This window comes from Anticarsia gemmatalis, chromosome 16, assembly GCF_050436995.1.
Source record: "Anticarsia gemmatalis isolate Benzon Research Colony breed Stoneville strain chromosome 16, ilAntGemm2 primary, whole genome shotgun sequence".
Classification (NCBI taxonomy): Eukaryota; Metazoa; Arthropoda; class Insecta; order Lepidoptera; family Erebidae; genus Anticarsia; species Anticarsia gemmatalis.
Genome location: NC_134760.1, coordinates 7,081,032 through 7,106,794, shown reverse-complemented (window position 1 = coordinate 7,106,794; position 25,763 = coordinate 7,081,032). Strand labels below are relative to the sequence as shown.

The window sequence follows — 25,763 nt, the reverse complement described above, 5'->3', positions numbered from 1 at the left end:
GTAGTAAGATTGACTTAAAAGCCCTAAAATGTATTTAAATGTTTAACACGTAGGTATGTCACTTTAGACTCTAATTGTTACCATGTCAAGGTTTAAGTGTATTTAACGTGCATGTTTTGTTTGTACTAGATAATCGAGACTATGGTGTTCAAAAGGTTAGGCTATCCAAGGTTGAGGCCGTACTATGTCGGACATTAACTAATTAATAATGTAGAACAACTTGCCATACTGAACGCTTCATTAATAATATCAGTCAGTTGTACGCCTTCTTTGTTAAAATGTTTGTTAAAACGTTTATGTACTTAACTTATAACTGACGTCTTTTCATTTACATAGTTATCGGCTCGGTCGATACTAAATAACATTTCTGTATCACTTGTCCCTGTCAAACGTATCTTATGCAGATTGTTGGAATTTTGCGTTCATATGCAGACAGCGAGTCAATAAATTGCTTTGATTTGACATCGAATGATAATGTGAATACGATAATATTGTATCTGTTTACTAGCAATATGTCTGAAATAATTAAAGTATAGATTGAAAAGCGATAATGCAGAGTAGTTTCAGTGATGATGATGAACAAGCTGTTGACATTCTGACTAAGTATATTGATAAGGAATCCAATGTCTTTGTGCTAAAAATACCAGGAAAGCAAAGTATAATTTCGAAACAAAGAATTTGTGATACAAAGATTAAATTAGTCACGTAACTGTTTACTAGAAGTCTTTTGTTTCTAACTGAGAATAATCTGTTACGAAAATACATTTTGGAAGATGATATAAATAGATTCTGTGAGTTTAAGAATGGTAGGCGTAAACAACAATACATTTCAAATTAGATTTTATTAATATTTTTTAAAACATACGGCTCTGGCAAAATTATGTACTGTAAAACAATTATTTTTGCCTTTGAACTTTATAAGCGAACCATGAACAGCCAGTGTAAATAAACCCACCGAGCTGGAAACTTAGCTCGAAATATTACCAGTTATTGTATCCAACGTGGTGAAATGGATGATTTATGAAATAATCTAGCTATGTATAGTTTTTGTACAAATATAATTTTATAGAAACTATGACAAATCAGGCTTATTTCTCTTTAAAACATGTTGTATCCAAAATTATTCAGTTACGAAGATAAACGAGTAATTTTAAATAAATTAACGTGTGTTAACTATTAATAGAATTTTAGCGTTTTAGGTTCTACAAGCATATTAGCATACTACTTAAGATTATTGATAAATATTAACGAAGCCTAAGGCCTAAACTTACTCAACGAGGTAAAATCTTTGAAAAAATAACATGAAAAGCCGGTCCTACCATGGAATAAATACTTAATATTCTTCTCAGTCTGTCATAGTATTACTTTTGTCTAGTTTAGTTAAAATAAACATGAAGAAGCAATAATTCCACATAAAATTACGCAACTTCATTTATTTATCTCTCATTGTTCACTCATAATATAATCGACCTATAAATATCTGAACACATCGACATAATTTAACCATTAGATATGCATTCTCCACTCACGACTATAAATTTCAAGATCGCAGATAAGTTGCTAACATTATTTACATATTGCAGTAGGTTTATAGTGTAGTGTTCCCAACCTAAAGTCATTAATTGGATTCTTTATAGATATTAGATCCTAAATAGGTTTCTCCATCAATTTCAAATTAGATATCTTTGATGGTTGCCGTAAGAATTTCTTTTACCACAAATGTGTGTCAAGTGATTCAACGACAATCTGACTTCGTTTTATTGTTCAAGTACTGTGTCTGAGTGCCAAAGAAGGACATCATGGCTGTAACTTTTAATGAAATTGTAAGGATATCTACAGCATTACGACTTTATTGCAGATGTTTTATTATACCTAATTGTGGCCAAATTAGGTCGGAGATAAGCGAATTATGTTTTAAAAGTACGCTAATTAGTCCGAATACCTCGAACGTTTTTACAACGCTTTATACGATTAATTTGCGTACTGCACCATTCTGAATGTACAGATCTGACTTACAATATTATTTACATTATATTTTTTCCTTTCCATACATATGACGCGTGGCTCTGCGTATTTTTGCATTTCTATGAGAATAATGTTTTGGTAATGTCCTCAATCTTTTTTTATCTAATTTATTCTCAAGTTTCGTAATGTCGTAAATATCAGCGCGGTACCAGTTGCCATTGTTGTGTGGAAACGTATAAAAGTCGAATCCCTGTATAAGGTTGTCCTGCGCAACCACTACTTTACGAGGCTGCGGATGTCTATTAACTGGTGCTCCGAACTCCGATGTTCGCCTTCGTATAAGTATATCGTAAAATATCGTTATGCAATATATTTTGGTTTTATTCGCATCTTTTATTTGGGTGCAACACGCCTTAATGTTAAGCAATAAATATGGTGCTACGTATGTCATGCCTTTTAATTGGTTTGGATTAAACTTGAACATAATTATTATTGTCTTATAATTGCTGATCCAAACAAATTATACTTCTTTTTATTTTGATATAAAGTTACTTGAATTTCTTCCCTTGACATAAAGCGACTTGATCTTAATTAGAATGTCTGAGTGGGAATTTGAAAACATGTAGACTTTGACCTAACCCTTATCTTTGAAACAAATGAATGCAATGCACGCTATTTAGTCAAGAACATCGAACCAGTTTTAATTTCTTTGTACCGGCGGTTGCTACTAGTTTTGCTCGGATTGTGCTTGCTAACGTGACTACATACAGAGGTATGACCTATTTTAGATTGTCATGTTCACTCAGACACGATGCAGTTTACTATTTTATTTTTATCTGTCACTCTTTGTCACTTACATTAATCAAAACAACTTTTAAATAACGTATCGCCTTGCATTCAAAATAATATTTGTATTATATATAAATAATGAGTTCAATTAGTAAAAGATGTGCGGTAACAAGTAATGATTAAATTCATTGATGAGCTCAGAACATCAATATATTGGTATTGATAATATCTTTAAAAGAGCTTTGTTTAAACGATGAAAATACATCTCATTATACAGAATGCCCAATTTTTATCAGAAAAGCGCCAAGAACGTAAAGATTTATTGACGTTAAAGCTTCGAATTAACTTACGACCTGATAACACTTGACGATAAGTACACAAGACTATCAATTCACATAAATTTTAAGAGAACAAAAAAGCGAAAGTTGATTTACTTCTGAAACCGTCACTTCTGTTCCCATTTATTTAAACAACTGGTCGAAAATGATAACAGAACGTTTCGTTTCTTTTTAATTGGTCCATCAATTGTCGGCGAGAACTCACAAGTAGTATATTACCTGCAAAACCTAAATGTAGGTCACGTAAAACTGTCACATCGAGAGCTTGGCAAATGGTGATTTGTGGGTTAACGCGGTCTTTAATCAACCATTTGTCATTATGATAAACGTTTAATGTACGATGTGTTCGTAATAGTGTTGTAATTCTAATATGTTTAGTCACGCTTGATTTCTCTGATCTTATTTGATCTGACTTTATTTTATTTATAGCATATTACTATTTATCATTGTTTGTAAATTTTATTTAAATGAATTACTAGCTGACCCGCGCAACTTCGATTGCGTCACATTAGAGAGAATGTGTGAAATTTTTCCCCGTTTCTGTAACATTTTTTACTGATACTCTGCTCCTATTAGTCGTAGCGTGACAATATATAGCCTTCCTCGATAAATGGGTTAACACTGAAAGAATTTTTCAAATCGGACCAGTAATTCCTGAGATTAGCGCGTTCAAACAAACAAACAAATTCTTCAGCTTTATAATATTAGTATAGATATGTTCATGTGATAGGTATGTGAACGAAACGTTCAGTATTCAAACTCTTGAATTTTGAAGGACTGATAACTGGTCTTGTTTAAAACCTTAACCACTTGTCTCGTGCTTGAAACTGATGAGTACCTTCAAGTCGTTACACAAAACACACGATTTGAAGAAAGAAAATATCAACCGTAATTCTGAGTGGTAATCACTATAATTATTTATTCGAGTCTGTATGCAACACGTGTACTTAAATTTGGTGCAGTAGCTCAATATTATTGAGTTGTCATATTTGCTCCGAAAATACATAAGTAATGCCATAATCGCGTCAATTATTTGGCTTGAATTAGCACGAAATCTTGACACGGGTCCAAACACAGATGATCGGAATGAAGTAATAGGAATGCAATACCGTGCCATAACTTTATGTTTTCTACTAGCAATTCTATGATTTTGTGAATTAATTTTATTGCTCTCTTAAAGCGATATGTTGTGTGTATAAAGTGTAATAACTTGAGACAGAAACTAGAGGCATTAAGCATGCATTCGTGCACGTGGATTTGTGTCAAGCCTTTGATCGACTGTACCATAAATGATACAGCAGCGTATCTTCACTTATAAAGATTTTTTAAAAGTGCATTTTTTTACTGATTACTGTCCCACTGCAGGGCAAGGGTCTCCTCCCAAATGAGGGGGAGGGGTTAGGCTTTTAGTCCACCATGCTGGCCAAGTGCACATAGAAGTGTATTATTTAATGATAAATAAATAAGGTATATTTTCACAGAATAGCGTCTCTTACATAATATTTTATTATTGTGCAAGTAGTTATATCAAGTAGATCATCGTCTGCTTGTCGGGCAGACAATTAGTTCTGTCCTTGTCTTCAATTCTCTGTATTGATATTTGCATTTCTTTCTTTCTGCCAATTATATTTATCAGCTTAAACGATACATTTGCTTTCATTTCTTCAATAAGCGAAAACAATATCCTACTAATATTATAATGCGATTTATGAGGATGGATATATGTATGTCTTTTTGCCTGTTACTCTTTATCTCTCGGATTTCTTTTTATGAAAGTACTGATAGTTTATTACCTGCACCAACATAAAGAGAACTTTTTCCCCGGGATTTTTTTTCAGGCGGACGAAGTTGCGGGCAGAAGCTAGTATTAATATACATTCTTTACTCTTAACTTACTATTTTAATGTAGGTAGTGGATATTTTTTCGAATTCACATTTTTTTTTCTTGAGATCATAGTAGGTACGTTGATCATTCTTTGAACGCGTGTGCCCATCACTTGTGTTGATCTTAGCGACAAATAAACTTGTTATTCCTCACCATTTAAGTACACTTTATTTCAAGCCATTAACTTTATAGTCATATCTCTACCTTTGTGGGAGAGTTTCCATTAATTAATTTCAACTATGTTATTTATTTTTATCGCGAACATGTTTAATCGAATTAGAACTAGGCGTTGTAGAATAACTTGCATTTTACAAATACATTAACAAATACGCTTGCCCATATTTGGTTGCAATGTTGTCTACATCTGTTTTATAATTTAGTACTGGCATGTATAAATACTTATAAAATGTAACTGCAGCACATTTGTCTATATTTAAATATGATTTAAAATGTATTGTTTCAATGCCCTACGTGTTGTCTTCAAGCAAATAAAAATATTAACACAAATGGCTCTATGAATGTGATGTATGCTCCTATTGTCAAAGAGAGCAATTCTTAGTACGGCAGTTGCTTAAAAAAAAGCTTAAAAAAAGAAATTAGATAGTGAATATTGAATGATATGATATTAGAAAAGCGCACGTATTCAAAGTATGGACTTAAATACTATACAGAATAATCGGAATTGTTCTGTTCCATGTATTATATTTTTTAAATCGTTTGGTCTATGATGTTACCTTATGGCTCGTCTATGGTAGGTCTTATTTGTGGTTAGAATACAATATGTGAATAAAATTGTAAAATTGCCCAATACTGGAAAAACCATTTCATCTGATGATCAAAGACCGGACCTATGGGTGAATCACGTGTGTGTGACAATCAATACTGATTAATAGTGATTAAACAATCAACCTTAACAGTACGTGATCGGAATATTTTATACCACAATAGAGTCGGATTACCTTAAAATTGCAGATCCCTTTGTCACGTACCAATTACTATGCTTTCTTGCGTTAAATGTGTCACTATTTCGTATTTATAAATAGAAATTGATGTATATTTAAATATAATTTAGGGTCATGAATGCCAAAGTGAATACTTTTTTCTTCAGTGCATACGACTGAAGTACATTCGGAGCCGAATTTGATCAAATACTGCAATTAATATTCTTAATGGCTTGAATTTTGTATTTCATTTTAATTTCTTATTCGTCTTTCAAAATTGAATTCCTTATTAATTGTATAATTAGAACGGTAACCGTTTCCACGCATGCATTCTACAGGAATTTATTTTAGAGCTGGCAAACTATCGATATCTTCTTCAACTATTAATATAAGATTTTCCAGAAAACAATATTGATAGTCTAATTCGTGAAAATATGTTCTATACTAAAAAGCACATTTACATATGAATTTCATTCAAGAGATTTTATCTCAAAGATTAACAAATATCCATACAAACTTTCGCAGTTATAATCTTAGAAGGATAGACAGCTTTAATCACCTGTCGATGAGCTGAATAAGATACGGTGAAGGTTCACTTTCTGATTCATAGGAACTTAGTCACTACGCTCAAAGTCGGTTATTATAAAATAAGGAAACCATTGCAAGTAATCACGATGAAATATGAAGCAATTTATTTAAATTGACATTAGATAATCTTTGTACTTACATGGAGAGACAAGCTTCGACCGCGATAAGTAACACGATATTTCGAGAAACTATCGAGATCATATTTTCAATCTGTAAATAGAATAAACCTAGTTTTTACACGAAAACCTTTTGCATGAAACACTACTATTTTCTTCAATTTCATAGAGAAATACTGATTCTTATGAGTTTAATTCGGTTTGTAATTGAGCCCTATCTGTTTTTTGAATTAAAATAATTGCTACAGTAGCTCGATTCTCTACTACTATTGACTACCGACAACCGACCTGTCATCGAGAATTTTGTTTAAAAATTTGATCAGCGCCTCTGTCGTAGGAATTATTTTGGCAGTACATTCTAAATGTCAAACTTTCGATACTCGACAGTACCGATTGTACAGAATCGCACAACTGCTATTATTATTAATTGATTTTTATAGATATAGTACCTGAAAGATTTTAGCGCCATTTCCTCATATTTTATGCTGACATATTTTCCGATATAGTATTATTTTATCGTTGATAAAATTTCGTTAGTCGTTATCGGACCTAATTTAACATGAACATAATATAAGTCCATCAATCAGTTATCTCTCCATACGTACATACCTATTAGGTCGTGGCAACAGTTCTAAATATAGCAGCACTTGCATCAGTGACATGTCATGTGACTTTGGTCATTATTGTTTTGTTTATTTGATTTGGTCACTTCTTATCTTAGCGTGACATGCCTAAGAAGACAAATATTTAAGAATTATGCATTCTAAAAATACTGTCCGCATGACTTTGCTATAAGGTTCAAAATTGTTTGACAAGTAAAGGGGAACTCTAATTGATTGTTTTGTCGCCGCCTTTGTTAGCGGATCACGAGACTCGGCGAGTTAACTTATCGTTTAAAATAATTGAAAGCTATTCCGTCTTTTGTTTCAACTTAGTGCTCACAACTTTGATTATCCTATAAATTTCTGAAACATAAATAAATCGTTAGTATTTATATTGATTGGTATATTGTAGTGTTTTAGTTTCATTATTATAAACAACTTTAATCTACCTATATTACGATGATCCATAAATTTCTTACGACTTCTACCATCAGTAAATAATCCCTAACAATAAGAAGTATAAATAGTCCTGATGTTTTGTTACAACACTATTGCGTAACCGCGACAGGTGTTTTGCTAACCGCGGTACACACACATACTGCTATGAATGTAACTCGACCTGGGATACAGGTTATCGATTGGTGTCTCGTGACAGCCCTAATTCGTGACGAATAGGACTTTATTAAGTGGCGGAAGTGAGCCGGTGGACGAGAACTGCCCACTTCCGACCGTGACGCGGGACGAAAGCGGTCGTCTTTGAACAACCCATGTCTCCGGAGATTCCAGATCGAAATCGGACTCCCACGTAGTTCCGCCAAATAATCTTGCTAAAAGAATCTAAAAAATCAAAAGAAATGTCGCTTTTATGATAGTTTTACGTATTTTAGAAAGTTTAGTGTAGAAATTACGAAAATAAAGACAGAAGAAAAATCATTTTGAAAATAAATATTCGTCAATATTTCTGTAATGATCATTCAAGTGCGTATTTTCGTCAACAGAAGGCGTCATTACACATAATGAGGAGGATATAAGAAGTGTTTTCGCTCTCAAGGCGCTTCGAAAAGCCTATTAAACTTTTTATTCGCTTCATGTCACATTGTAGGTTTAACCGCAACCACAAGTTCATAAATTAAATTAAAATATGTCTCAAGTTGACATTCATAGTGCGCGTAAATATAACAGCTCTACAGCTAACGGACGTCCGACGACGATAATATAATTATAATCTTAAGGAAAATTGCAGAAAATACTTTAACATACTTATGAGAAATATAAAAAGATGGTAATGAAGATATAAAGTTTGAAAAGTGTCTTGTGCTCTATTTATATTTGACTGTCACTTCAATTTCTAGAAATTTCGTTTCGCTCTTCAACTATCATAATGTACTAGAATTAACATGATACACGTATCTGCGGTCGATAATGAATGTATAAAAAACTATATTGTGGGAGGTCTCCACGAAACGATTGACTCAAATTGATAAACTTGACTGACGCCTACATATAACAAAACAATGATAACAGGATAAGATTTGTTTACAAATCAAATTACTAATTATCGCGGATATAATTAATCTTGTGATAAAAACACATACCAGACGTATTTGTAAAATTGATTTACAATACAAAGAAATGAATGATGAATATTAATTCGTCAGCTGATAGAGAAAGTGGACAGGCTTTAGACACGAAAAAACGTACCTATGACTTGTTCTGGCTTCTCATAACAATGAGTTCATACGACTTTGTAAAAAGTTGCTTAAAAACGCAGCCAAAGAAAAATAGACGCTGAAAAAGGAGTCCGACCAAGAACATTATAACATTGTTGTGGTAATTGATATTTTTATAAGTTCTTTTGTAATTTTCGGTAATAATTAAAAGTCATAATTCTCTCTTAGGTCGCTCTGTCAAAAGTTTAAATTGAATATTCATGTTTCAGTGCGACAAATCATCTTTCCAACATTTAGCCCAGATTATCTGAACCTTCAATGCTCTTGTTACCCTGACTTTTATAAAAGTCGTGATGCTTGATCGTTTAATGTCTTCGGTGCCCGCAAACTTTTGCTGTGTTGCGGTCTTAAGGCCGTGGTACAATCTAGCCTTCGTGGTCACTTAATGTCGGGTCAATGAACCTTAGAATGGTTTCTAATAACTTTCCTAGAACGTGTTGCATGTACTGCATTTCATGTGTAGAACCATATAACGGATTATATAGTATAAGTAACCTGCGATAATGTCTTTGATTTAAATACAAAAGTATGCCAAAATTATAAAAGACGTTTTACTGGCAGATGCCAAGCTTTTCGGTTTCCATCGTGTCTCATATACATTTAAAGGAAGTTTGTCATGAAACATACGACATGTAAAACAGACATTTTACACATTACTGACATGAAGGGATTATGAATAGAAAACTCATAACTAGGTCGCTATAACATTTCTTCGTGTCTGACATACTCAAGAGCAGACCACACTCTCACATACGCATTTCTAAGAAAAAATAGACAAATGTTGAGCTAAATTTAATAATAATCCCGTTCCAGAATTAAGTGAAAACGTTTTTATAGAGCCAATAATACAGAAGCGCTATTAATAACAACTTCGTAATTTATTTCCGAAAACTGGGTAAGGTGGGTACGTTAAGACAAATTAATGGCCATTTAAAAAGGGGCGGCACGAGGCAATGACAAGTTCTTGTAACGAAAAAAGAAACTTATATTACACGGATTTGAGTCCAGTTTCATTCACACCTCATCAATTTCACGGCTGCACAGACAGTGTCGGTACACAGAATACAAATAAATCACTTTGACAAACTTGTACAACTTTATAACAGTGATAATAATCTACAATCGACAATTTTATTGCAATTCCATGGAGTCAAATTGTTACGCAATTCTCGGTCTTATTGTTGAAGAAATAATTGCAACATTAAATTATCAAGTTGTCAGACGGTATTTTTGCTAAAAATCGAATAAAAATTGCGGACCACCAAATAAGTGCACTGAGAGACGATTACTCCGCAAGCATAAATAAAATTATATGTAATTATCAGGGAAAATGCCGCGTTAAACCTCGAGAGGCAAAGTTGCAAATCGCGAGAACGGGTATATTGAATTCTTTAATTATAATTATTGTGATACGCCCAAAATTGGCCCGTTTGTTTGCTGAAATTTTAACTAAAATAAGAAATTGCTCCTTGGAATCTTAAAAGGTTATAATTTAAGCGCATAAGGAGGTGGATTGAAACATTGTCGGCATATAACTTAAGACTTAAGGTATACGGGACGCGTCACATGTTTAGGATTTCTGAAGTCTTCTTCGTAGAACGTGTTAAAATAGTATTCCGTACAAAAAAAAATGCTAACCGTTGCGTTCTTAATAAGCAGCGTTCCAGAATAATTACGCATATAAAAAAGCAGACATTGGCTAAATTCAATATCACATTTTTAATGAGGCAATTTGGCTTAATAATAAACAGTTCGAAAGTGACTGCAGAATTTCTTAGTATATGATTATATTCAAATCAGTATCATTATACAAGACAGATACTCAAAATAATCGCTTGTAAATCGTTTTGGAAATGATTCGTTGTACAGCGCTATCACATTCACGCCTCTTGGGTATGTTTCACCGGAGTCAAGATATATAATATTTGATTCCTCTTTTCTTTTAATAAGCAAGATCTTAATGTGAAGTATGCCTATAATGTTTAAGTTCAACATATCAATACACTACACGCTTGAAATTAATATTTTCTTATCATTGTCACTGTTTTGACAGTAGCTTAAATATAACTGGCTTTTCAGTATCGATTTAGGAGCCGTTCCTTAGCCGAGTTTCGTGCAGTCCGGTGGAAATGTCTCTTAAGTCTAATGTTCTATTCTGCTCTAATAGCTGCATTTTACATTTAACAAAATGTACTAAACTATTTAAATATAATTCTACTGTCCTTTGGGGAAGAGGGAAAGCTCAGCAATATTTTTTCTTCAGACATGCGTCTATCTTTACTTATCTCCCTACTCTAAGAATATCAAGTTCTCCTATAAATAGAACACATTGATTTACACCTCTATACTTTATCTAAGAATCAAGATATTCATTTACTAGGAACCCGCCTACTATTAATAAGTTAAGTTATAAAACATGTTTTCTATGTTCTTTGATATATTATGTAATTATTCTCACAGGATGTCCTATTCCTTATCCATACAAGATGCTTTATCGGCTCCTTATAGAGAATATTGTGATGTCAATATAATTTATTCAATACTTATAATGATTTAGCGGTTGTAGTAGATGATTGCTTGAAGGGTTTTAGATCGAGGTTGATTAGGGATTGCGATGTACAAAAATAATTAAATTTATGAAATAGATTCTTCTCATTCTCGCACTATCTATCTATCTATCGTATGGTTAGTGGTCAACCTAGTGTCAAAGTTGTCCAAGCCGCCCGAAAGGCCTTTGACATGGCTTAACGACTGTTATCTTAGTAGACAACAACCGGGACCGACTTTTTATCATCCGTGCCCTCCGAAGCACGGAGACACTCAGTTCGAATACCACTATGCGGTCACCCATCTATAGAATGACCGCGCCAACGGTTGCTTAATCCACAGATCGTTTACCGACCGATGAGCTGGCTGTTGGCTACGAGCGCCTCAAACTCTACTACCACTAGATAACATGCTTATAACGCGGCTACTACTCTTAGAAATACCTGTCTACGTATGGCATTGAACGTGAGTTCAAACGAATATTTGTTCTTTTGGGTTTAGTTAGCACCCTTTGTTGAAAATCTGTAAAGAGGTACCGCGCCACAACATTTTTAAATAGTACAAATGTTTCCTTGCCTCCTAGTTTAGTAACCTCAATTTAGCCTTTTTTTATATATAAATTCGTCATAACTTCGTCATAAAATTAAATACCTAGGTATCTGTGGTCGTACTCCAAAATTTCGCCCGAATTAAATGACATTATATTTTACGGTACTTGATTAAATAACGACTTCTAATCAAATGTTTGTCCAATACATCATTTTGACATCAACACACTATTTATTCATCTATACTAATATTATAAAGCTGAAGAGTTTGTTTGTTTGTTTGTTTGTTTGTTTGTTTGTTTGTTTGAACGCGCTAATCTCGGGAACTACTGGTCCGATTTGAAAAATTCTTTCAGTGTTCGATAGCCCATTTATCGAGGAAGGCTATAGGCTATATATCATCACGCTACGACCAATAGGAGCAGAGTACCAATGAAAAATGTTACAAAAACGGGCAAAATTATGATTCTCTTATGTGACGCAAGCGAAGTTGCGCGGGTCAGCTAGTTAGCTAATAAAAAGCAAAACATGAACATGACCGAAACTATTAAAACGTACTCTAATGGCAATTTATATGAAATTTATTCACTGTCACCGAAAATTAATTATTTAAATGAACGGTAGTTGAAATCGCTTTAATTTATATGTATCGCAAATGTCGAGACGCCGATTCCAATTACCAATTACTATGATTAGCTCGCGAATATAAACATTATCATTAGGTAATATAAATAATTATAACGTTGCTATGTTCGACGTCGAAGATATTTTTGGAAAATTACTGAAATTGTCTAATATATTAAGTCAATGACCTTACAAGTGCTGTTTATAGTATGTAGTCAATCTTTTAGAATAACGAACACTTCTGGTGTTATATTAATTGCATTTTTGACTGACCTTAACTTATTAGACATTAAATTTATACAAAAAAAGTATATGTTGTACAATCATTGTAGAGTTTAGTTGTCGATCTGCCAGACATAAAAGTTAGATGCAAGTTCTGGTTTCAAAAAGTCCTTGAAAGGGCCACGAGCAAAGTATAAAAAGCATTATTTTTCTATTTACTAAATAAGAATCTATAGATAAGACAAAAAGTCGTTGCGAACGAAATCATAGGCAAAGCCACGGGATAGCGCTACCTAACAACAATCACATGATAACTATTAACGAAACTAATTCCTTTCTCATAACGATTATGTTAATTATAACGTTATAACCCTAGGCCCTATTACGTATGCGACTTGTAACATAAATGCTATCGGACATGTCAACGGGTCGTGTTATCTATAGTCTAATCCGATTACACGCGTATGGCTAGTCCGGCCAGTTTGGATATCACTTTTTAAGCCTGAGGTCCACTGTACTGATGAAGTTTAATTTTATGGTCATGTTATTGAGTAGTGAAAGTATTTAATAAGCTTTGAAAGTCTTTGATAAATCCTTAGAATTACTTATTTGTATAATGTAGAATATACACTTGCAGTATGTTGACACTCGATTAATGACGTGGTATAGTTGATTTTTTTTTTTAAATTGTTTTTTATTCTATCGCTCTGAAAGGAACATTCACTTATTCATTAGATTTTCTTTTCAAAGAAAGAATTTACGTTGTTAAATCTAGTTTCATAATTTTCTGCTGCTAAAAGACAGCTACATAAAATTGTTTTAAAAGTACACTTTTATGCAACTAATAAATTAGCTTTAATTATAACAGATGACACAAATCTGGTATCCAAAGTCCGTTCCAATTTTACTATGTTACGCGTAAACTCAAACAGCACATTACATGACTTTGTGCTTCTATCTAACAATTATCTCTTAGTATAGTTCTCTCATACACAACCGCTCACAACTTACATCTGTACCGCATTTTCTACTACTATCGACTACCGACAACCGCTTAGCTATCAAAAGTTTGTTTGACAAGTTATGCGCCTCTAGCGGGCGTCGTAAGAACTATTTTTGCAGTACATTTTAAATGTCAAACTCTCGATACTCGAAAGTACCGACTGTACAGCATTGCGTTACTGACTACATGACTTACTGTTCAAAAGCCAGACGCTACAATTAGTTATTGAATACAATACTCATGTAAATACAACGCTTTTGTTACATGACAAAACAGACAGACGGTGAATGGAATAGGGAAAATATTTAAGACACACTATATTAGTTGTTTGTGTATTAAAAGATATAGATTGCTATATTTAGCCTGTTGGTTCGCTTGCAAGTACTAAAAACCCGTAGTAGGCACGTAAAACATTAAACAGTCGGGTTTTTCTCATTTCGAAAGCTTCGCGAATAATTATTGAGTGAAAACGTCGCTCCGCCAGGGTTTTTGTAGATCTTGGACAAGCGTTGTTTTTTTAAGATTGTATTTCTAAAAGTGATATAGGACTTAACTAAGCGGTACGTGGGGAAAAACATTACTAAATTATTCGTAATAAAAACTGCAATATCATAAAGAAATCTTTTTGATAGTGTTTCAGCTCGCGTTTTACCCCGCTACCTCGCACATGTATCGCTTAACGTTTCACTTACATTTTGTCATATTGTATTCCAACTGCTGTATTCTGGACACATGCCTAAGAAATAAACGGAGCTTTAGTCATATAATAAAAGTGTTATCTAAGAAGGATGTTTGTCTCTTTAGCCGGTTCTTTTTCGGCCGAATGTGTGTTCTAAAGAATGCATGTATGATAAGCTAAGATACTTCGCTCAAGAAACATCCATCAACTCAGCGAACGGCTTAACGGATGTGCGATAAAAGATATTGATATTTGCCTGCATCGCTCAATTAAGGACTAAACAAAAATGGAACTTTATTTCTCATTAATAAATGACTGACGATGAGAAAATAAAAACAATTCATCTGCTAGACGGTTTTCTAAATATAACCTGAGAATATAATTAAATTATATACAAACAGACAACATTATCTTAATGTACTAATAATAAACATTCACCTTCATAGACTGGGCGTCTACGCGTGGCTTAACGTGGCCAGTTTGACACCTGGCTTAACACTTCGTTAGAAGAAATAAATCTTAACGTATTATATCAATCGATCTCATTCGCCAATCAGTCAAGGGGACTCAGTACTACTCAGTAGACGATCGGTATTTTTTGCTTTAGGCCATATTACCTCATTAGATCTGTACCATTTGATTCCTTACGATTGAATTCATTTACAATGCTCTTGAGACGATTATTCATTATGTCTCTGCAAGCCCGAGGCAGAATCGTTATTATTTTTTTATAAACACTATTTCTGCTTAGTGCTTAGCTTGATTGTCTGGTTTAAACCTATCGCAGACGAGAGCCAGACAAAAGCAGACTCATATCGTCAAAAATAGAACTGTCTCGTGAGTCACATTCGATGCGTGAGTAACGTTCCTGAAATTAACCCTTTAGCACATTCTGCAAATACGTAGAAAGTTCGTAAGCTAGCTTACATTCATGAGTCACTATCGTAAATCGTTTTCTATATACGAACAGTATTTCAATAACTTCAATAAAAATCAATTTGAATTTATCCATGCAATACCATAAGTGGAAATTTTGTAAGTTTATGTTGTTTCAGGTTAGAACTTTTCGAATAACCTGTCACTGAAAAAAACATTCTCACTTTTTCGCTCGTAACTTTTATCATGAAGTTAGCCTTAATTCTTAACTTGTCCTTTAAGAAAAGGTGACAGTAATATGTAAAGTCGTAACTTACGCAGTACCTCGAATAAAATTATACTTATAACCAAGCAATAAACCTAATAGGGCACGAGATTTATTTTATTAGTGTAAGAAATAAGTGCTCGTTGAGATATTTTGACTTTGTAAACGAACCGCCGCCTTGCCATAGAAGAACTGGACTGATAGTATTAACACTTACCGTAGTCTTTATTGTAGGAAAAAGTTATTGAACAGGGTATCAACTAATGTCCTGATCATAGTGAATCACGACAAGTGACACTTAAAACTTCTGTAATGGTTGCCAATTATCGAAGAAAATAAAAGAATTTTCGAATTGTTGTGCATTTCTTTAAAATTAAGATTGTTCTGATGCGCTATGCAAAATAATATCTTCGTATAGAGAGATCGAAAGTTTTTCGATACAGGCTAGTGAAATAGTATTCCTTCTATGTATGATACTTCTATGTATACGTTAATAATAATTAATGTATCAAATTCTAAAAGGATATTGTGATAGTTGCTCTCCTTTTCGCACATACGTTCATAGATCAAGATTATTTGACGGCTGCACTTTAGCACCAGGAGCGAGGACCCCGTTCGGGCCTCTATTATTTAATTGTATTATTTCTTGAGCGAATACCAAGTGCAGTTGGCCGTCCTTGTCTACTTCGTATTACAACGACCATTGTTAAACGGTATTGATAATATTATGATGATAGATATGAACCGTCTATCGTGCCAATGTTTGAAGGATTCGAATTCCTGCCAAATCTTTAACTCTATCTTTAATTGTAATGTGGGTACTGTAAAATTGATTTGGGTATTGAAAAAAGTTAGTGGTTTTCGTTTTCTCGTCAGCTCTCCATGTTCCGATCTGGTAGCATACTCGTATTTAGTCATTTTAATTTTTGCTACGTTTCTTAAGTGTTTGCACATTTTGACCTAAATAATGATGTCAAATATTCCTTTAACAATTTAAGTCTAGTTGTCATCTCTTTCTGGTTTTTATTCATTGGTGTTATTTAGTGCTATATTAGAAGCGTTGACTTCATATTTTGTATTATCGAAAAAACTATATTTTTGTAAAGGTTCAGACCTAGAGCTCTACCTAGAGCTGTACAAGTAGGACTGATAACATCACCGTAGTATTAACTGCAAGAAAAACATATCTACAGCACAATACTCACAATAGATCACACTTAGTAGCATTCTACACCATACTTACTTGAACCTATAAATGGCTTCTCTAAATACATGCTCTATTTAGTCTAAACGCTATAGACGTTTTTGTTCACATATTTATTGATTTACCCGTAAGGCTATCAGCGTTATACATCGATTACACGCAGTACGTATGTTGGACCGCAAATAAACGGTAAAACAAGATGTCGAATGATAAATCTGAGGGTTTCTTTCATTTAAGTCGATGGTGTGAATGTTGTGATTCAATGTTGTAATGATATTTCTTCGAAGTGCCGACACGACGGTTTAATCGTTTAAACTTGAATGAATTTGAATAAAGGACCCTTGCCGTCTGTATTTTATTACTTTCGATTTGAATGTTGGTTTTGCAAATATTGTATTATGTTGATTGGTTAAAAAATATAGTGCTCGTATTTGATGTACGTATGGTGGTTATTGTTTAAGCTGCTTATACCTATGTACGTTTCCAGGGTCTGCAATGAGTGATATTTACAAAAAAGAAAACTGAAATTAGTAGGAACTGCTATGATAGACCTGTTCAATATATAAGATTTATGTACATTAGCACCTATTGTACCAATTTTATGTACCTAGGCACAAAAATAGCTCGAATCACATTCTTCTTATTAACCCGCTTATACGTGCCTATAAATAAAACGCACGATTTAAATGAAAGCAATTGAAGCGCATGACTCCTTTACAATTGAAATATTCATGAAACTTCTAAAGATCATCAAATGATAAAGCACAATAAGTTGTCATTGAGTGGCCACTCTATTTTTAGATCGCCACAACAAGGCACTCGGTGTAGTCACAGTGATGTTCATCAACAGCAACTACGCAATCAATTTGACCCGTTCCTCACATTGTTGGACTATAAATTAAGTACGGCTGCCTTATATAGTGAGCTGAGCAGTAATGAAATGGGTTTTGATTAACAAGCAAACAAAAATGTGCAAGTAGTTAATGGGTAAAGTTGTATTTCTTTAAGACAGATCAACAGCGCCATCTATAATTTATTTACGTTATTATTTTTGCTGCGCCATCTATTGCGGAGTAGCACGTAACTAACTAATATTAAGCTTCTTCGATAGATGGCGTTGGTTAAACTAATATAATATTAATGATACATAAAATAATTTTCTTTATAAACATATTGGACTATTTTTATAACGTTGTTCATAATTCTGTCGTTTAAGTATAGCGTGCGAATTTTAAACAGGTTTATTTGCAGTCTGCTTTTAAAAGGTCAATAAAATAATAGCTATCGCTACCAAACTCTGAAACCCTGAGTGTGTTTCATTGCCTGCTCTTTAGAACAGATACCAATTCCTCAGTTTTATAAGAAAAAAATACAGAACCAGAATAAGCAATAAATATGGATTACTCGATAACACAATAAAACCATAATAACATTCAACCATTAGCTTTTGCCAATATATAGTAGTTTATTATTAGTTCAATAACGAGAAGTGTCATCTATACAATGAGTAATGTGGGAAAACAATACTACTAGTTTACTAGAATACTACGCGTTACAATTAACAGGATAAATAATTAGGTAACTGTATAACTGAACTCAACATTCCTCTCTTAAATATATACCTAGATACCTACCTACCTTACCTGTTGTACCGATTTCTATATACTGATACCTGATACCTACCTACTACTAAAACCATAGGTTCCTCGACATTTTGTATTTTTTATTTACTCCCGCACTAAGAATTGCTCTTGTGTCGCGGGGACTTTTACAAAAATACAAACAACGGACACAAAGTAGAACCCGACCCGAAACAACTGTTAATGGATCTCACAAATATTTATTCCATGTGGGAATCAAACCCACTACCTCCCAACGCACTGGTAGTAGCACGGCGACTACCTTAATCACTGCGCCACGGAGGCCGTCATAACATACTACTAACTTACTAATTTGAAATATTCATCTATTTTCAAATTCATGAACAATTCAGTAAATATTTTTGTAGTTTACGATGTAAGCAAATGTTAAATAGCTGCTTATAATAACAAAGTATATTTAAATGTAAACAACTGTTTAGTAGTACAGTAAAAAAAATTAAATGTATTTTGAAAATCTCATTTCTCTTTGAACTACATTTGGTTAGAACTACTCTGAAATGGTTAAATTATTCTAAAGAGGCAAACTCATATGATGATCAATTACTTATAATATGAGTTTATTTATATGCTTACTTGTAATAACTAAACTTTAATTGGAGAAGACACACTACACTTTTGCATAAAGTGTGTAAACATACGTCTATACAAACACAGCATGAGTAATATTTATTTCATTACTTTTATACTCAGTGCTTTTGGCAATTGTATTTTAGCGATCAAGGTATTCTAAAACAAGTATCTCTTTTAGAAAAGAGAGAGTTCTCGGTCACCGAAGTCCCTGAGATTTTATATAATATATTTTCCTCCCAATTGTGGCAGTAGGTGTGTTTTGAGGTCGATAGTACAATGGGTGGGATCTCCTCAATGATTCACGGGTCTTACATCCTTTTGATATCCGTTTAGCGTTAAACAAACAGGTTTTCTGCATCTTTCGACTGACGCTACACTTGTTCTTTCACAGTCTTCGTATTCCTCAATTGTTTCATCAGAAAGTACCCGTATGCCTTGAACCTTACTAAAGTTATGAAACCCACCGGTCGTTAAAAAGGTGACTTATTCTTAGCCACGAATTTCACATTTATGTTGTACTATTTCTTTTAAAGCAAACGCTGTTATCTTGACGTGGAAAATCAGTTTCGTCACACCGAAACTGTATTATTAGATCATGTTATATCAAACATAAAACATTGTGTTTCGCACTAAAAATACCACCTCAGCATTTTGAGGTGATTAACAGATTACAGAAAAGTCAAACACGTACACCAGTTTATAACGGACTGCAACTTATAGTTATTGCGAGTACATGCATAAAATCGCGCCATTTTCCCATAAGTCTAGGCAGAGCTCAAGGACCGCCTCTTCATAAGATCCTAACAATCTCCCCTTGCTCTTGCATCTTGTCATACAGGACAGCCGGTTACGAGTATATTTTATTCGCTATCGACTTAAAGCTGACAATTTCAAGCTAGCTCTAGGTTTAAAACGCATAGCTGAAAAAGATGAAAAAGCGCTCAATTCAGTTAATTACATCGTTTTGGTACCCTATGCAATATGCTACCTCATGCGAAGGCAACTAACTAGTCACGTGCGTCACTCTACACAGATACACTCATTTCTTTAGAGAGTTCAGTTGCAAAAACGATCCATTAGCTTACCTTGAAAGATAAAGCAATTACTCAATATGTTAATTCTGGTTGATATGATTAATTGCCCATTAAAGTAATAAGTTAACATTTATTATTTAATTACCAGCCTTAGTACCACTTGGGCACTAGTCAGAACAATTTTACACTCAAAACAGTTTTAAGGTCGCAAATGTCAAGTTCGCCAAATATCGCAATGCTATACATTATGTATAATGTTATATTAAGTTGTAAAAACACTATATCAAGTTTTAAATAAATTGCGAATTTATTCATAGCGACGTTTCCAATTTACATATTCGCTCCTTAAAAGCAAACTAATAAAATAATTTAGTACGAAAATAACCTCAAGCAAACCTCAGACATCATAACATCGTAAAATATTATTTAAGGCAAACTAATTCATATATTTATTAAGGATTCAAATCATGTCTAGATTTGGTATCCACACTATATTTTTTCTTCGAAATTTTCCTAGAATGACTTGGCAAGTTTATTCCAAACAGAGCAATGTAACATTAGTATTGAAAGCACGTACACAGTACTCTAAAACATTCAAACAAGGACATAGAGAATATTTGGATTCCAGAGGTTGACATCACTCACAGAGTTACTCCGGTAGAATAATGAAAACAACAAATATCACACTTGTAGATAGTTATTATGTATTAATAAAATACGAGCATTACGTGTTTGATATATTTATTGACAGAGAATGCCAAATCGTTATATGATTAATATATGGCATCTACCATAGAGTAGAAGGAGTTTAGGTGGAGTTTAGGTTCACCACATTTCTCCCCTCCTAACCTCTTAGCTGTTCTGCTGAATATAAGATGCAGCCAACACCTGGTTGAGGTGTCGGCGCCAGACATCGCCGTTGTCGGTGCGGATCTCATAATGAAGTCGGCCTAGACGTCTTGTGATAGTACCAAACTGCCAATGGTGCTTAGCACTCGTGTAGTCACGGGCCTGTACTCGTTCGCCGACTTCCAACTGTCTGACCTTGATCTCTTGATGTTTTGATGTAGTTTTTTTATGGGTGTTTCTAAACATGCAGTGTAATGCTGTTCGAACTTCTCTTCCAAACATTAACTGATAAGGTGTCTGACCATTCAAGTTTGGTGTCCGTCTGAGGCGAGTTTTTACCATGACAAGTTTCTCTTGAAGATTACCCCTTTCTCCCTCTAAGCTTCGTAAGATTCTCTTGACTGTTTGTACGTATCGTTCAGCTTGTCCATTGGTTGCAGGGTGGTATGGAGCAGAGGTTTTGTGCGAAATCATACAGTCTTTTAGAAATTTTTCGAACTCTCCCGATACGAATTGTCGGCCATTGTCTGAGACAAGGAGTAGAGGTGTTCCATAGGTGCAAAATAGTTCTTTCAATTTTTGGATGCACCAAGAGCTTGTCGTTGATTTAGTAGGTATAATCTCTGTCCATTTCGAAAATGCGTCTACAACTATTAAAAGATAGTATCCGTAAACAGGTCCGGCAAAATCAATATGAAGCCTTTGCCAGGGGCCCTTTGGGTGTTCCCAGTGGTGTAGTGGTGCTTTCTCTGGTTCATTTTGTTGTAATCTACATGTTCTACAGGACTTAACTTTTGTTTCGATATCATTGTCAATTCCTTTCCAGTATACAAAACTGCGGGCCAGTAGCTTCATTTTCACAATGCCCGGGTGACCGAGGTGTAGTTCGTCCAGCACTCGTTCGCGTAATGTTTTTGGGATTAAGACTCGCGTTCCTCTTAGTATACATCCATCTTGTAAAGTAAATTCATTATCATTGTAACCGAGCGTTTTAAGTGATCGGCCAGTTTGTAATGCGAGTACTAATGGTGTATAATCGGAATCAATACTTGTCTCTTTCGCTATGATATTTGGGTTGACATCAATGGTATGTATTTGTTGAAGTTGAAAGCTGTAATTCTGGTCCATTTTGTTTGCCTTTGTGTTTTCTACTGGGAACCTGGATAGGTAATCTGCATTTGAGTTGTTAGGCGAAGTTCTGTATTCAATGTTGTAGTCAAATCCAGATAAGAAATGAGCGTAGTGGAATAATCGCATTGTACTCATTGCTGGTAACGTTTGATGTGGGTGGAAAATTATTGTCAGTGGTTTATGGTCTGTCACTAGGATAAATTTTCTACCGTAACAATAATAAAAGAACTTCTTCAATCCCCAGTATATGGCAGTAGCTTCTTTGTCAATTTGGCTGTACTTCTTCTCGCTATCCGATAGTGTTCTGGAAGCGAATGCTATCGGTCTTTCTGATCCATCTGGGAGTCTATGTGATAGTACTGCTCCGATTCCCAGTGGAGATGCGTCTGTTGCAAGAACCAAGGGCCTCTTGGGATCAAAATGTATAAGTACTCTTTCGCTTAGAATTTCTTTTTTAATGTGTATAAAGCTCTGTTCGCATTCTGTAGACCATCGAAAACTAGATTCTTTCTTGAGTAAGTTGTTCAGTGGATTCGTGATCGATGATAGGTTGGGTATAAATTTGTTGTAAAAATTTGCCATTCCAAGAAATGTCCTCAATTCTGCGGTGTTGACTGGGCGTTCTGTTTTAATTATTGCGTTAATCTTTTCTCTGTTTTTGTGTAGACCTTCTTTGTCGATAGTGTGTCCCAAATAGTCGATGCTTGTTTTGAAAAAGTGGCACTTATTTTTGTTTACTCGTAGGTTACTTTCTTTTAGTTTGTCTAACACGAGCTTAAGTCTCTGTAGTAATTGTTCTTTGTTGATGCCTTGAATGATGATGTCATCAAAGAAACATTTTACACCTTCGAGATCTTGAAGGAGTTTATCCATAAATTTCTGCCAAAGGCTCGGCGCGACCTTAACGCCGAACATTAGGCGGTTCACCTTAAAAGTGCCTCGATGCGTACTTAGTGTTTGTAGCATTGCGCTTTCTTCATCCATTGTCATGTTGAGATATGCCTGGGTGATGTCGAGTGTACAGAATAGTTTACCTCCGTTCATCTCTGCAAATATATCTTCTATCATAGGTATTGGATATTGTTCATCTTGTATGACTTTATTTAGTGTAACTTTATAATCAGCGCACAATCGGATACTCCCATTCGGTTTGACAACTGGTACCACTGGAGTACCCCAATCAGAGTGGTCGACTTTCGTGATGACACCCTGTTTGCATAGTCGCTCGATCTCTTCATCCACTTTGGTTTTTAAAGCGTACGGTATTCTACGTGGTTTGATAAAAATTGGTCTTGTGTTTTCTTGTAGATTTAGGTGTCCTCTGTAATTGGGTATTTCGCCTAAGTCGGATCGAAATACTGATGTCTTGTAAAGTTCCAAAAGCTGGTCTAATTCTAGATTTTCTGATTGCTGTAAAGTTTTTATATCTGCTAAATTTAGAGTTTCGAGTTCTTTCATCCAACTCCGGCCAAAAACGGGGTCAACGTTGTTGTTGATGAGGTATAATTTACCGTGGAATTCTTTTCCTTGGCATCTGCATTGAACGTATGCAACACCTGCAGGTTCGATTACTTCGCCGGTATATGTTTTGAGTTTTATATTAGTTTTAAAGATTCTTTTGCCGATTTTCAATTTTCTGTAGTCTCGTAATGACATAGAAGTAAGTATGGCTCCAGTGTCAAATTCCATTTTCATCTTAGCATGTTCAATGTGTACCGTTATCATGTATTTTTCGGATGTTTCACCAGATATAACATTAATATCATTCCATTCATCATCATCGCTTATCGCTGAGTCGTTTAATTGATTTATATCCGGTGTAGTCTTACTGGGCTTCGCATCTGAGCGCCGTTGTAGACACACACTAGCTAAGTGTCCGACCTTCTTGCATTTATAGCATGTTATGTTTATAGCGCTACATTTCTTGGTTTCGTGATTTAAACCACAGCGGAAACATTTCCCTTTTAAATCTCTTGGTGTGATTCCTCTAAAAGGAGATTTTTTTGAATTATTGTAGGAATCAGTGGAAATTTTATTGATATTGTCACTACTTGGTTGTTCATTCGGAAGCATTGATGTATTTTCTGCTTTACTCATTTCAATAGATGTTGCAATCTGTGTCAGGTGTTTAAATGTACATACTGTTCGGTCTTGTAAAATTTTTGTACGTGCGTCGCTATCTTTCAATCCTCTTATGAGTTGAAGAGATAAAAAGCTTTCTGAAATGTTTTTCTGGCAGTGTTGACATTTAAATTCGCAGTTGGTAGTGAGCTTTTTTAAATCTGCGGCGTATTGCGCTACTGTTTCATCCGATTTTTGAGTTCTCGATATAAATTTATGTTGTAGAACCCATTTGCTAGGTTTTGGGTCTAAGTAGTCGTCAAGTGTTTCAGTAATTTCGTTAAATGTCTTATTCAATGGTTCGTCTGGTGCTATTAAATCACATAATTTTTCATGGAGTTCTGGTGATAATGTAGACAGAAGAATATTTGTCTTCATGTGGGGCTCAGTAATTTCATTAAGTCTAAAGTACACTTCCAGACGTTTTTTAAAGTTATTGAACGTTTCTGATTCATGTAAAGGATTAAATTGTATTTTTGGTATAATCTTATGGTATTGGTATATTCTATGTTGGTCTTCCTGTCGCTGACCTTGAATAATGGTTTTTTTTGTTAACAGTTTTGATACTAAAATAGTGTGAAGTTCTTCGAATTCGTAGCCGTAATTTTGTTCGTGTAAATACGCTGTTTCATCGTTATCATCTATGGTTTTGTTTTCTATCTTCTCTTGTAACTCTCGCAGTGCTGTTATGGTGTCCTTCAAGGCTGCGGAGCGAGCGGTGATGTCCTCGTCAGACATCGTCGCCCTCTGCTCGATGTAGGTATCGAGTCTGGTGAGCATCCCACGTAGGGTGCTCCGTTTTTTACGTAGCTTTTCCATTTAGGTTCAGTTTTTCCTCGTCGCCAATATTATGTATTAATAAAATACGAGCATTACGTGTTTGATATATTTATTGACAGAGAATGCCAAATCGTTATATGATTAATATATGGCATCTACCATAGAGTAGAAGGAGTTTAGGTGGAGTTTAGGTTCACCACAATAGTCAATATAGACAATTATACTAGCTTCGTTAACTGAACTGATGAAATAGTTTCAGTGCTAAGCGGCCTTTTTTCCCTTTAATAATAATGATTATACGTAAAAACATACTGAATATCATATTATATCTTACAAAGCTGTATATGTATACTGTTGGCGTGTCTATATAAATAAATTAATAAATAAAAACGTTTCAAACACTCGGAACAAAAAATTCTGAAAAACGGATAATGCTCGAAGATTTACGAAACCTTGTAATCTGTTTATATCGTAACCTGGATTCTAGTTGATAATAACGATATAAATCTTACAAACATTATTGTTGTCAAATATATCAATTTTCTTATGTTTTACACAACTCGTAACATTTTATAAAATAACATTCATTTTCGAAGTACGGCCATGTGTTTGTTTCTACTTTTCTGCGAATAAAGCAATGTTCAATTCTAAGTATTCTCATGTTTCACCCATAAGTTTAATAAAACTGGTAGACA

At 34.3% G+C, this 25,763-nt stretch overlaps 1 protein-coding gene across 2 annotated transcripts in view; it reads left to right on the top strand.

The window, feature by feature from the left end:
• for (cGMP-dependent protein kinase for) overlaps positions 1–25,763 on the top strand; it is a 122,389-nt gene that overhangs the window by 44,430 nt on the left and 52,196 nt on the right. The gene's annotated exons all lie outside the window — the stretch shown is intronic.